Consider the following 14008-nt stretch of genomic DNA (forward strand, 5'->3'; position numbering starts at 1 on the left):
TATTTTTTAAGAAAAATGGTTGCTTTTTTTATTTTAGAAAAATTTTTGTTTTTCTACAGCAGTCCATTCGATTTACTAATTTATCAATAAAACTGTAATTTATTGATTAATTACTAATTAATTTTGATCAATTACTAATTAATATTTATTAATAATAAAAAATCATTGAATTAATTAATTAATAATTGATCACTAAATTAATAAAAAAAATCATCTTTCTCATTTTAGAAAACTTTGACAATTTATTATTATATTAAAAAAACTAAAGAAACGGTCATTTACCTTTAGAGGAAAGGAGACAAATACCCTTTAAAATGCATAAGTCAGGATTTTTATTCCTTACTCTTCATTAATAATCTTTTTAGTCAAATAAATTATACTAATAAATAGGTATTAATAAAAAATAAGGAGTACAAATCCTAACTCATATACTCTTAAAGGTAAATTATGCAAATTTTTCTTTGTAGTCTCTGTCTCTCTTCACTATTTGGGAGGCCTAACCAAAGAGGAAAATATTGACATTTTTATCGATATTTCTGCGAAAATTTCTGTATTTTGGAAGTACCGATATGGAAATAAGGGTGTAGTATCTTTTCCGCATAATATCTTGAAATTTCTACAGATATTTTCGTAAATGTTGATATTTCAATGGAAATTTTCATCTATGAATAAAATGTAGTGTTAAATGACCGAATATCGTGAAAATTTTAAGAAAATTTCACAGAAATATCGGTAAATCTCCATAGAAATTCCTGTAACTTTATATATATTTTTTTTTTATTTTACTTTTCAATAAATTCTAAAAAATATGGCATGTCCAAAATTATATAAGGAACTATTCAAACTTCATGTCTTGATATCAATACAAGTTTAAACTAAGAATGTGTTCAAAATACCTTTCAATCTCCTAGAAGCTCCTTTTGGTAATTTATCATCATGTATAAAACCATATATGTATGGTATATATATTATGTTGACTTTCAACTATTTTACTTAATTTGATGTATGAACGTGTGTTGACTTTCATGTATGAACGTGTGTTTAGTATTTATAGTATTAAGATCACATTTTACCTTACATATTTATCAAATAATTAACATTTTAATTGAGAGTTAATCTAATTAATGTATTATTATCTATTTTAAAGTTTTTAAAATGTCATTTGAAACTATAGTATTTTAGTACGTATTTCCGTTTTTTTAAATCAATTTCCACCCATATCGATATTTCTATAAAATTTAAGTATTGATATTAAATATTAATATTTTCATCCTAGGGCCTAACATATCGTTCTCCGAACGGCCCACCTCCTTCTGACCGGTTTGAGATGGTGGGAATAGTGGAGAGTTGTTGCTATTCCCCAAAAATGAACTTCAAATTGACTAGTCCCCTCAAAACGGTTTGAAGTTCATTTTTGGGGTTTTTTTAATTTTTTGGTGCAAGGTTTTTTAGTTTAGTTAATACGATATTCATGAAAATTTATCTCATACTTACCTACATTTTTTCAATTCTTTATTAGTGAATACATTTATTAACTTTATCGATTAATTTAGTTAGTAATAAATTACTTACTTAATATCTACTTACTAAAAATATATGCTCTATATTCACATTGTAAATACCTTATGTATTTACCCATTTACCTCGTAAATACATTATTTACCTATTAATTATTAACTTATACACTTAGTAATATATTACTCACCTAATAATGTATATCTAGTAAATACAGTATTTGGTAAATCTTTATTTACTACGTGAATCCGTTAGTTACCAGTAAAAAACAATTTGCCCTCTTTGACCTTATCTACGATCCCACCGTTGGGACTGTCCTAGCATTGCAACATGCAGCAGTAAAAAAAAAAAAAAAAAAAAAAAGAGGGAGAGAGAGAGAGATTTTTTAATTAAACATTTGCCAAATTTTATTTATCTAATATTCTTAATTTTACTTAATAAAATATTATAAGCCTTTTAATTTAGTAAATACAGCATGTATTTTACCTAAAGTGAAAAGAAAATAAAATTGAAAATCTAAATTTTAAATATTCCTAATCCCCAAAATTAGTAAATACATTATTTTTAGAAGAAAATTACAGATTTTATCGCTTTAAGTATCTGACTTACTAAAAGTACCTCTTTTGAAAAACTCTACGCATTGACTAGTTCTAGTCTAAAAGGTAAAAATATATAGGCTAGTGTTGAGAGGTATAAATAAAAGGGGCTCCACAGTGATGGGAAGGACGACAGTCTTTCTTCAACAGTAAACTGGCGATGAAAAACACATAGAAGGAGGGAAGAGATCGATCTGCATCGCTGGCGTTCGTGAAGGTGAACGGCCGGCGATCATTCCAATTAGAGAGAGGGAGGAGATCGACGGAGAAAGGAGTGAGAAATGGGGGTAGGAAGAGAGAGAGAGTGGGCGGTGGATGGAGAAAGATAAAGGAGGCAAGATAAAAACTATGAGAAAGGGTAAAATTGGAAAATAAAAAATAAAAAATAAGTTATTAATTTCTAATGACTAGTGAATAGGTTATTTACTTCAAAGGGTTTCAAAATTTGGTTTATTTACTACAATTTTTGTTTTAGAGTTTCGTGTGGGTTGTGGCCTATAGGCCTCTTCTTACGACTTTGTTGGCTTTCTTTCTTTTAAGGTTATTGACATGGGTATGCCCATTGGACTTTTCATGATTGATAAGTTATTCTTTGAATTATTTTTTATTTGGATAAGTTACCTTCTAAATCTTATAATAAAGTGTTTTAGAGCTCATGATTACCATTAAAATTTTGAGAGAAATGCCTTCACATATGTTATGTGAGCTTGTTTAAAAGAAGGAATTAAAATTTTGAATGATAATCTGAGAACGCCATATCAAGATTTTAAGGGTGTTTCTTTCTAAATTTTAACATCATTTACCAATTTTGAGAAGGGATGAGAATCTTACCTACAAGTACGGATATCCGCAGGTACATGCCCCTAATAGGGCGCATATGAGGAATACTATATGGAGGTGGGAGCAGGTATAGAGGTTAAAATTAACCCCGAGTCGGGGATGGGTTGGGGGTGGGGGAAGCTCCCCCATCCCCACCCATGTCCCGATTACATGTACTTTTATTTTGTATATTATATATATGTATTATACTTTAAAAAATCTTAAAATTTATGCATAATTAATAATTAATAATAATAATAATAATGTTCTTAGTCTATTTTAATGTTTTGGTTTGTTTTACAAATTTAATTTATGGATTGTCAGAGTTTAAAATTTGTTTTTGATTTATTTTTATGAGTATGTTACAAAAATTATTTAATTTTTCTTTTTTAATGGGCAAATGGGTAGAATATATAGATAGTTATCTCAGTAGTGATTCTCCGACTCCAATCTTTTCTAAAATTAGACGAATATAGAGGCGGATATAGGAGACAAAATAAAAGTAGGGTATAGGGGTGGGGGAGCATACCTGCCCCCGTCCCGTTCTCATCCCCAATTTTGAGGCACTTTATAAGATGCTATTAAATTCAAAAGTAATTTGCAACACTTAGAGGATGTTTGGTAGAGGGATTCGTTCTCTGATTTGAATCATGATTCGTGGTTCGCTACAGTATTTTCTCTCACAAAAAATTCACGTAAATAAAAAATAATTCGAATCACATAGTTTGAATCTCCAACCAAACGTCCTCTTAAGAGTTTATAGGCATATTTCCAATTTAGTCAAATTTCAGAGACAAATGCGCCAAAACAAAAACCTTCTTTTAATGAAAATACATCTAAAAAAATATTTTTCCCAAAAGAAATATGTAGTTAGACTTAAAGAATGTTTGGTTCATGGATTTAGAATCATGATTTAGAATAATTCTTGATTTACGTGTGTTTTTTGTGAGAAAAAATATTATGGCGAGCCACAAACTATGATCCGAACCATTGCACAGATCCTTGAGCCAAACACATGCTTAGAATTTCAATGTTGATTACACATGTAGAATCACGGGAAAAATCACCAAAAAAATCAGAAGAAAAATCATTGTCAAATAACATTCAATCATTGTCAAAAAAATATGTCATGTCTCTTTTTCATTTTGATTCTTTTGAATACTATCTTTCTGCCTCTTTCTTCACCTCGCATGGATTTTTTTTTGTCTTTTTTGAGGAAAATCCCATGGAAAAAAATTGTCCTTAGTGAACAAGCAGCAAATTTTCAACTCTTCTTGCCTTAAAACAGTTTCTAATCAGGCAACTTCTCTATTGGGTTGCTTGAATCAAAATTGAGGCTCTATGCAAGTTTTCCGTGTTAAAAAACTAGGAAAACAAGTTTCGTCAGTGCAGACCGGTCGACCAGTCCGGTCAACCGGTTAGTGAAGACTGGTCGACCGGTGAGTTATAACGTCTCTATCACCGGTCGACCGGTTGTAACGTAAAATGCATGCTGACGTGGTAAAATCGACTCTGGATGCGATTAGAACTTTGAGAAACCTAATTATTACGGAAGTATGACTTTCTAAACACTATAAATAGCCAATTAAGTCACTTTATTCATTAGATCACTAGAGAGACTTTTTGGATGCTATTGACAAAAGATTCCTGAGAGGAAAAATTGTTTAATTCTCAAGAATAATTTTTTCTTTGGCTCTCTTGTGATTGGAAGAATATCAAGAATACCAAGAGGAGATTGAACGACGTGTGCCCACCCACACTCCGATCGTGGAAACGAGAATAGCAAAGAAGACCAGTTGGTTGAGGCTCTTCCGGTTGCTGTTTGGAACGCTTTGATCTGTCAGACTTGCAGTTTCTTAAATCTCAAAATGTATGATTTATATATTTAGTATTTATGTTATATAGCATCATTATCATGTTCTTGATTGGCTTTGACTTTGATTTAAATTTTTTTTTAAAATTTCGCTGCGCACTCGATGCCATTATTTTCCAACAATTACACACGTAGAATCACGGGAAAAATCACCAAAATAATTAGAAGAAAAATCATTGTCAAATAACATTCAATCATTGTCAAAAAAATATGTCATGTCTCTTGTTCATTCAATCATTTTTTGCTAGTCAAGCTCTAAATTCTTTTATATATAATGACATGGTATTTTGTGCATGTATAAAGTCAGATTACATAGATACATCTTCTATTTGTATTAATTTCCCAATACCAGAATTTCTAGTTGTGAAAAATTTATAACTGTTTCAGGTAAACAAAAATTATATGGAAGAAGATTAAAGAGTATATTTTTCTCATTTAAGACCCGCATGGGTTACTATATTTTATGAACAAAATAGGGGGATTTAGGGTCTACTTTGATTGAATTGTTTATGAACTTGCACCAAAATACTCAAATTACAATTTGAAAGTCTTACGTACGTGACTCTTTTTTTTTTTTTTTTTTCAATATGCTCTAAAAACAATAGATCAGTTTTGTTTTAATTAAAAAAGGTTGAGAAAAACTAAAGAAAAGATTTTTATCGTAAAGTTTTTGAATATTGTATCTGGTTAAAATAACAACAAAATCTAATAACGAACTGGAGTTTAAAATACGGAAATAGTAGAAAATATGCCAATATGAAAAGCTTAAGAAAGTATATAGGCCAATTTTTAGTTATAGAAATTAATAGGCCATAACTTGTTAAGTTATGGTTCATAATCAGATAAGTTATGGATAAACTTGTCAAGTTATGGTTCATAGCCAGACAAGTTATGGATAAAAATCGTGGTTTAAGGACAATAACTTGTCAAGTTATGGTTCATAACCAGACAAGTTATGGACGAAAATAGTAATTTGGCATATTTATTAACTTATGTAAACTATTGGCCTATTAATTTTAATTCATCTCAAATCTTAACCTATTTTCCTCTTTCTCCCTTTAAAATAATGTCCTAGTAATAATATTGCATACCTTATAGGAGGTTCTCATATTTTCTCTCAAATAATCATATAAAGAAAAGCAGGGAAAGAAAGGAGGAAAAAAAAATTATCTGTATATTAACAAGAATTAGACAAAACGAGTGGACAATAATATAAAAATTGCAACTAATGGAAATATATACACACATACATTTATATAAATATAAATATATATATATATAGATAAGATGTTGCTGCTGTCTATAAAAATAAATAATATAATATAAAAGCCAATATTACTTTTAATGACCATAATATTATATGTTTAACATGTGAAAATAAACAATATAATATAAAAGTCAATGAAGGTAACATCTATTTTAAAACATGCAACTAATTATGTTATGTCTTTTTGACATCAAATATTACTTTCAATGACCATAATATTATATGTTTTACATTTGAATGGACCACCGTAATAAAAGCTATATATATGTTTGTATATATGTGTGTGTCTGTACAAGGAGCTTCTATGCGATAAGGGACGGAGCTAGCTAGCCTGAGCCAGCTAGCTCATTTTATATTTATCTTTAAAATTATAATTTTACTCTATATTTTCTTGTTTAGCCCCCTTAAAATTTTTTTATTTCTAAGTTTTATATTAATTGTTTTAAAAGTTTTTCATTTATATCCTATGTAAAATTTGTTACTTTGCCCCTCTAAAATTTTCTGATTCTAAGTTTTATGCAAAATATTCAAAATTATTTCATTCACCCTCTAAATTTTTTTTCTTGTAATTATATTTTATTTCATACTTAAATATAATTTAAAATTTTAGTTTATCTCAAGCCCCCGAAAAATTTGTTTAGCTTTGTCCCTGTATGCAATAGCTGCTTTTCCACCTCCGTATGTATACTCTCATGCAGAAAAGTTATGAATCCAGTAAAAATGATCAAAAATCACCGAAGAGAAAGAGAAATAGGAAGGAAAAAAAGAATAAAAAAAATTAACTCAGTGATAGTCAAAATTGTGGCTAACCACTAACGCCGTACCAATAATTATGTGTGTTTGGTAGAAAAATAAGCCCGTAAAGTTTGAAGAAAGAGAAGGAGAAGGAGATAAGATAGCCCCTTGTTTGGTTGACGGAAAAAGAAAGAACGAAAAAAGCACCCTCTTTTCACATCTCAAGACCATTATTGATTCATGAGACGTTTAGTTTATTTATTTAAAATTATTATTCAGAATGATTTTTAATTTATATGTATTTTTTATAAAAAAAAATATTATAATAAACTACCAATTATAATATGAATTATGGTACAAATTTTTATTCCAAACGCATATTTAGTTTACATGTCACTTTTTCTGTCTTTTTGTAGTTTATATCGCATGATATTTTAATTGATATAAGTCTCATTCATTTTATCGATTTAAAATTTTAATTTTTAATTTTTACAATCTCATTCATTTTATCGATTTAAAATTTTAATTTTTAATTTTTACAATTAAAAATTCTTAAAAAATATCAAATTTAATTTTTTTATTATAATTAAAAAAAATTTTAAAATATTTTATTTTAATTCAAATAAAAAAATTAAATTCACAAAAACGAAAGAGGCCATAATAATTTAATTAATGTACGTTATAATATTAGATTTAGAGGGACGTCAAAAGGGGTAAAACTGAGCAGATATTTCTAGATTTTCTTGGTGAAACATGTGTTATCATGCACAGAAGGATAGTTTAAATCACGTGACTGAATGTCAAGACACTTTCGTGTGTCACGAGTGACGTGCATTCTAACCCTTTTTCATGTGCAAATTTTGTGCCACGTGGCAATATATAGCTCAGCTAAAAGTGTAATTAGTCATATTTACTTAATAGAAATCTTGGATGGTTTTGTTTGGATTTTGGTGGTTTCCAACCCATAAATGTCAGATTTGGCTATTAGGTTTCATCACATTCCACAGAATTTGATTAATTTTGGGTGCGTTTAAAATTTATTTTAAAATAATTTTATTTTTTATAAAAATAGAAATGAAAACGTTTTTAATCTCAGATAAAAATTATTTTTAAAAATGTATTTGATAGTTTTATTAGATTATTTTCAGTATAAAAAAACTCATTAATGTCTCTCTATTCTTCTACTCGAGAGAGGAGAAAACGAAAATAAAAAATAAAAAATAACTATAAAAGTTATTTTTCATTTCTCTCATATTTTATACTAAACTAAAAAATCGTTTTCATTTTTTTTTTGTCTTTAATTGTGCCAAACGCAGTTTTGAAATCGTTTTTATTTTTTCGTTCTCAAAAAACGTAAAAAACAAAAATAAGAAGCATCAGTTTTTCATTAATGGAAAAAAACATATTTTTCATTTATCTTTACTAATACTAAATAGTTCAAATTAAGGTGTTAAAGTAGTATGTTCCATTTTTTTAACTGAAAAAAAAAAAACAAGAGTTTTAAAATGAGATTTTTCTTGTACATGAAAAGGTGTTTTAAACAGTTGCTAAACTTATTTAAATAATACATGCTGAACTTTTGCATACCTCATGGCGTAATCGTCAAACATGATTGCATTTTTATTAGGAATAAAATCCAGACAGGAAAAATAAGGGCTCGTTCATTTCACCGATTTGAATTTTCAGTTTTAGGTTTTTACAGTAAAAAACTCTCAGAAAATGTCACATCTAACTTTTTTTGTTGCAGTGAAAAGCTCTAAAAAAATATCATATCTCAACTCGAATCTGCGAAATGAACGAGGCCTAAATATCAATTTGAAATGTTATGAAATATTTCGATATCATGATAGATTGAGTATATTGAGATAAGCATCGTTTAATTCACAGATTCAAATTAAGATGTAATTTTATGTTAGAGCTTTTCACTGTAACAGAAAAAAAAATTAGATGTGATTTTTTTGTAAGAACTTTTAACTGTAGCAAAATTAGAATTAAAAACTCGAATTGGTGAAATTAAAAAGGCTGTAATTACTCTTAATTTTCCATATATATTATGCCGTCAAGATAAATCCTCAGCAACTAAGGTAAAAACGTGTACGAAAATTTATAGTGCATTTGGAATTAGTTTCAAAATGATTTTATTTTCAATAAAAAGTAAAAATGAGATTATTTTGAGAATTATTCTGTGACCGATTCTGAAATTGCGCTTGATTAGCTTTTTAAGATATTGTTTTGATTATAATAAAAAAGTAATTTTTAATTATTTTTTAAGATATTGTTTTGAGTATAATAAAAAAATAAAATCATGTTTATTAATTAATATATTATAATATTATTGATAAGTACTAAAAAATAAAAATAAAAAAGTAAAAATAACTTTCAATTATTTTCTAATTCATTTACAAAAATTATTGTCACTGTTTTCGTTTTTTTTTTTTTTTCAAAATATTTACTAAATAAACGTCGTTTCGTTTTCATTTTCATTTTTTATTTTTCAAAATACATAAAAATCATTTTAAAAAATAGATCCAAACACGCTAATGAGATATTTATTTCAAGAATTCGTTTTTAATTTTAAATTATAATTCTTAATTTTTTATAATATTTTTCTCTTATATAAAATATAAATTTTAAAAATAAAAATTATAAATCATAAACCACTGTCAGAGTTTCTCCGTACTATTAGAGCTTTCAGTCACGATTTTAGACCGGTATCACACTTTAGAGATCCCATCCGACACCACCATCGATGCTTCTAACCATTCACTTCTATAATTGCATATATGTGGTAGCTATAACTTTTCTGCGTTGTAAACCAAAGGACCCGTAATCAGATTAGACAGTAAATGGCAAAGCATATGACTTGAAGATATTATTTATCAGGCAGTAACTTCTGTGTGTGTGTGTGTGTATATATATATATATTTTTTTTATTTTTCTGGCCGGCAGTACTTCTATATTATTTATGTCTTCTCATGTCCTAGGACTTTCTTGTTTTTGTCTTTTTGTTTTCTTTTGGAGCATTGTTTTTCTTAAATTAAATAAGAGAACGTTTGGTTTATGAATTTAGAATTATAATTTAGAATTATTTTTATTTTACGTGTATTTTTTATGAGAAAAAATATTATAGTGAGTCACGAACTATGATTCGAATCATGATACGAATCCTTCTTCCAAACGTCTCCTAAATGTTTGACATGCTCTGAATAATTGTGGCAAAGTTGGTTGAGAATTATTCGTCCGCAAGCGTATAGTATCAAGTTTTAATAATATAAAGTAAGGTGATACTCTGAATAATTGTGGCAAAGCTGGTTGAGAATTATTCGTCCGCAAGCGTACAGTATCAAATTTTAATAATATAAGGTAAGGTGATGCTCTGAATAATTGTGGCAAAGCTGGTTAAGATTTATTCGTCCGCAAGCATACAGTATCAAATTTTAATAATATAAGGTAAGGTGATGCTCTGAATAATTGTGGCAAAACTGGTTGAGAATTATTCGTCTGCAAGCGTACAATATCAAGTTTTAATAATATAAGGTAAGGTGAGTGAGTATAGTTTCTATAGGGATTAGGGTTGTGTTTGGAATAAGGATTCGTTTAATAATTCGGATCATAGCTTGTAGCTCGCCACAGTAATTTTTCTTACAAAAAGCACACGTAAATCGAGAATGATTATAAATCATGATTCTAAACTCATGAACCAAACATCCACTAGGTGTTAAATTACCGTTAAGTACCGCGATTATCGTAACTTAACTTTATTTAGACAACTAAATAAAATAAAATAAAATAGAACTTAAAAGAATACTCAAATTATAATTTGAAAGTTTTACGTACGTGACTCTTTTTTTCAGTATGCTCTAAAAACAATAGATCAGTTTTGTTTTAATTAAAAAAGGTTGAGAAAAATTAAAGAAAAGATTTTTATCGTAAAGTTTTTGAATATTGTATCTGGTTAAAATAACAACGAAATATAATAACGAGGGTTTAAAATAATGTCCTAGTAATAATATTGCATACCTTATAAGTGGTTCTCATATTTTCTCTCAAATAATCATATAAAGAAAAGCAGGGAAAGAAAGGAGGAAACAAATTATCTGTATATTAACAAGAATTAGACAAAACGAGTGGACAATAATATAAAAGTTGCAAATAATGGAAATATATACGCACATGCATTTATATATAAATAAATATATATATATATATATATAAGATGTTGATACTGTCTATAAAAATAAACAATAAAATATAGAAGTCATTGAATGTAACATCTATTTTAAAACATGCAACTAATTATGTTATGTCTTTTTGACATCAATATTACTTTCAATGACCATAATATTATATGTTTAACATGTAAAAATAAACAATATAATAGTAACATCTATTTTAAAACATGCAACTTATTATGTTATGTCTTTTTAACATCAATATTACTTTCAATTACCATAATATTATATGTTTTACATTTGAATGGACCATAGTAAAAGCTCTATATATGTTTGTATATAAGGGACGGAGCTAGCTAGAGCTGAAGCTCCCCTGAGCCAGCTAGCTCATTTTATATTTATCCTTAAAATTATAATTTTACTCTATATTTTCTTGTTTAGCCCCCCTTATATTTTTTTATTTCTAAGTTTTATATTAATTGTTTTAAAAGTTTTCATTTATATCCTATGTAAAATCTGTTACTTTGCCCCTCTAAAATTTTCTGATTCTAAGTTTTATGCAAGATATTCAAAATTATTTCATTTACCCTCTAAATTATTTTCTTGTAATTATATTTTATTTCATACTTAATATAATATAAAATTTTAGTTTAACTCAAGCCTCCGAAAAATTTGTTTAGCTTTATCCCTGTATGCAACAGCGAATCCACCTCCGTATGTATACTGTCATACAGAAAAGTTATGACGCATGCTTATCCAGTAAAAATGAACAAAAATCACTGAAGCGAAAGAGAAAGAGGGAGGAAAAAAAATAAAAAAAAAATCAACTCAATGATAGTCAAAAGTGTGACTAACTACTAACGCCGTACCAATAATTATAGGGACGTTTGATTCATAAATTTAAAATTATAATTTAAAATTATTTTTATTTTATGTATATTTTTTATGAAAGAAAATACTATAACGAATCACAAAGCATAATTCAAATCATGATATAAATCTCTTTTCCAAACGCCTATATGTGTTCGGTAGAAAGATAAGCCCGTAAAGTTTGAAGAAACAGAAGGAGAAGGAGATAAGATAGCCCTTTGTTTGGTTGAGGGGAAAAGAAAGAACGAAAAAAGCACCATCTTTTCACATCTCAAGACGATTATTGATTATGGGACGTTTGCTTTATGAATTTAGAATTATAATTTAAAATTATTTTTGATTTATTTGTATTTTTATGAGAAAAAAATACTGTAGTGAGTCGCGAATTATGATCTGAATCATAACACAGATTCTTACTTTAAACGCATACGTAGTTTACATGTCACTTTTTCTGTCTTTCAGTAGTTTATATCGCGTGATATTTTAATTGACACAAGTCTCATTCATTTTATCGATTCGAGTTTTTAATTTTAAATTTTTACAGTTAAAAACTCTTAAAAAAAATCACATTTAACTTTTTTTACTACAGTTAAAATTTTTTAAAAAATATCACATTTTAATTTAAATTAAAAAATAAAATTCACAAATGAACGACATCATAATAATTTAATTAATGTACGTTATATTATAATATTAGAGGGACGTCAAAAGGGGTAAAACTGAGCAGATAATTCTATATTTTCTTGGTGAAACATGTGTTATCATGCACAGAAAGATAGTCTAAATCATGTGACTGAATGTCAAGACACTTTCGTGTGTCACGAGTGACGTGCATTCTAACCCTTTTTTATGTGCAAATTTTTTGCCAAGCTCAGCTAAAAGTGTAATTAGTCATATTTACTTAATAGAAATCTTGGATGGTTTTGTTTGGATTTTGGTGATTTCCAACCCATAAATGTCAGATTTGGCTGCTAGGTATCATCAGATTCCACAGAATTTGATTAATTTTTGGGTATGTTTAGAACTCATTTTAAAATAATTTTATTTTTTATATAAAAATAAAAATAAAAATATTTTTAATCTTAAACATAAATTATTTTTTAAAATGCGTTAAGTAGTTTTATCAATAGATTATTTTCAGTATAAAAAACTAATTAATGTCTCTCTATCTCTTTGCTCGAGAGAAGAAAAAATGAAAACGAAAAATGAAAAACGACTAAAAGTCATTTTTCATTTCTCTCACATTTTATACTAAAAAATCGTTTTCATTTTTATTTTTTATTTTTAATTGTGCCAAACGCCGTTTTGAAATTATTTTCATTTTTTCGTTCTCAAAAAACGTGAAAAAAATAAGAACAATTTCAAACACGACATCAGGTCCCGTTCATTTCACCGATTCGAGTTTTACTACAGTAAAAAGCTCTCATAAACAGTCACATCTAACTTTTTTACTACAGTAAAAAACTCTCATATAAAGTCACATCTCAACTCGAATTAAAAACTCAAATCAGCGAACTAAACGGACCCAGTTTTTCATTAATGGAAAAAACATATTTTCATTTATCTTTACCAATACTAAATAGTTCAAATTAAGGTGTTGAAGTAGTATGTTCCATTTTTTAACTGAAAAAAAACAAGAGTTTTAAAGTGAGATTTTTCTTGTGCATGAAAAGGTGTTTTAAGGAGTTGCTAAACTTATTTAAATAATACATGTTGAACTTTTGCATACCTCATGGCGTAATCGTCAAACATGATTGCATTTTTATTAGGAATAAAATCCATGAAAAATATATATCAATTTGAAATGTTATGAAATATTTTGATACCATGATAAATTGAGTAAATTGAGGTAAGTCTTGTTTAGTTTGTGGATTCAAGTTGAGATGTAATTTTATGTGAGAGCTTTTCATTGTAATAGAAAAAAATTAGATGTAACTTTTTGTGAAAACTTTTAACTGTAACAAAATTAGAATTGAAAACTCAAATTGGTAAAATGAAAAAGGCCGTAATTACTCTTAATTTTCCATATATTATGCCGTCAAGATAAATCCTCAGAACTAAGGTAAAAACGTGTATGAAAATTTAGGGTGTGTTTGGAATTAGTTTTAAAGTAATTTAATTTTCAATAAAAAGTAAAAATGAGATTGTTTTAAGAATTATT

The sequence above is a fragment of the Morus notabilis genome, unplaced genomic scaffold (assembly GCF_000414095.1).
Source record: "Morus notabilis unplaced genomic scaffold, ASM41409v2 Scaffold604, whole genome shotgun sequence".
NCBI classification, from domain to species: domain Eukaryota; kingdom Viridiplantae; phylum Streptophyta; class Magnoliopsida; order Rosales; family Moraceae; genus Morus; species Morus notabilis.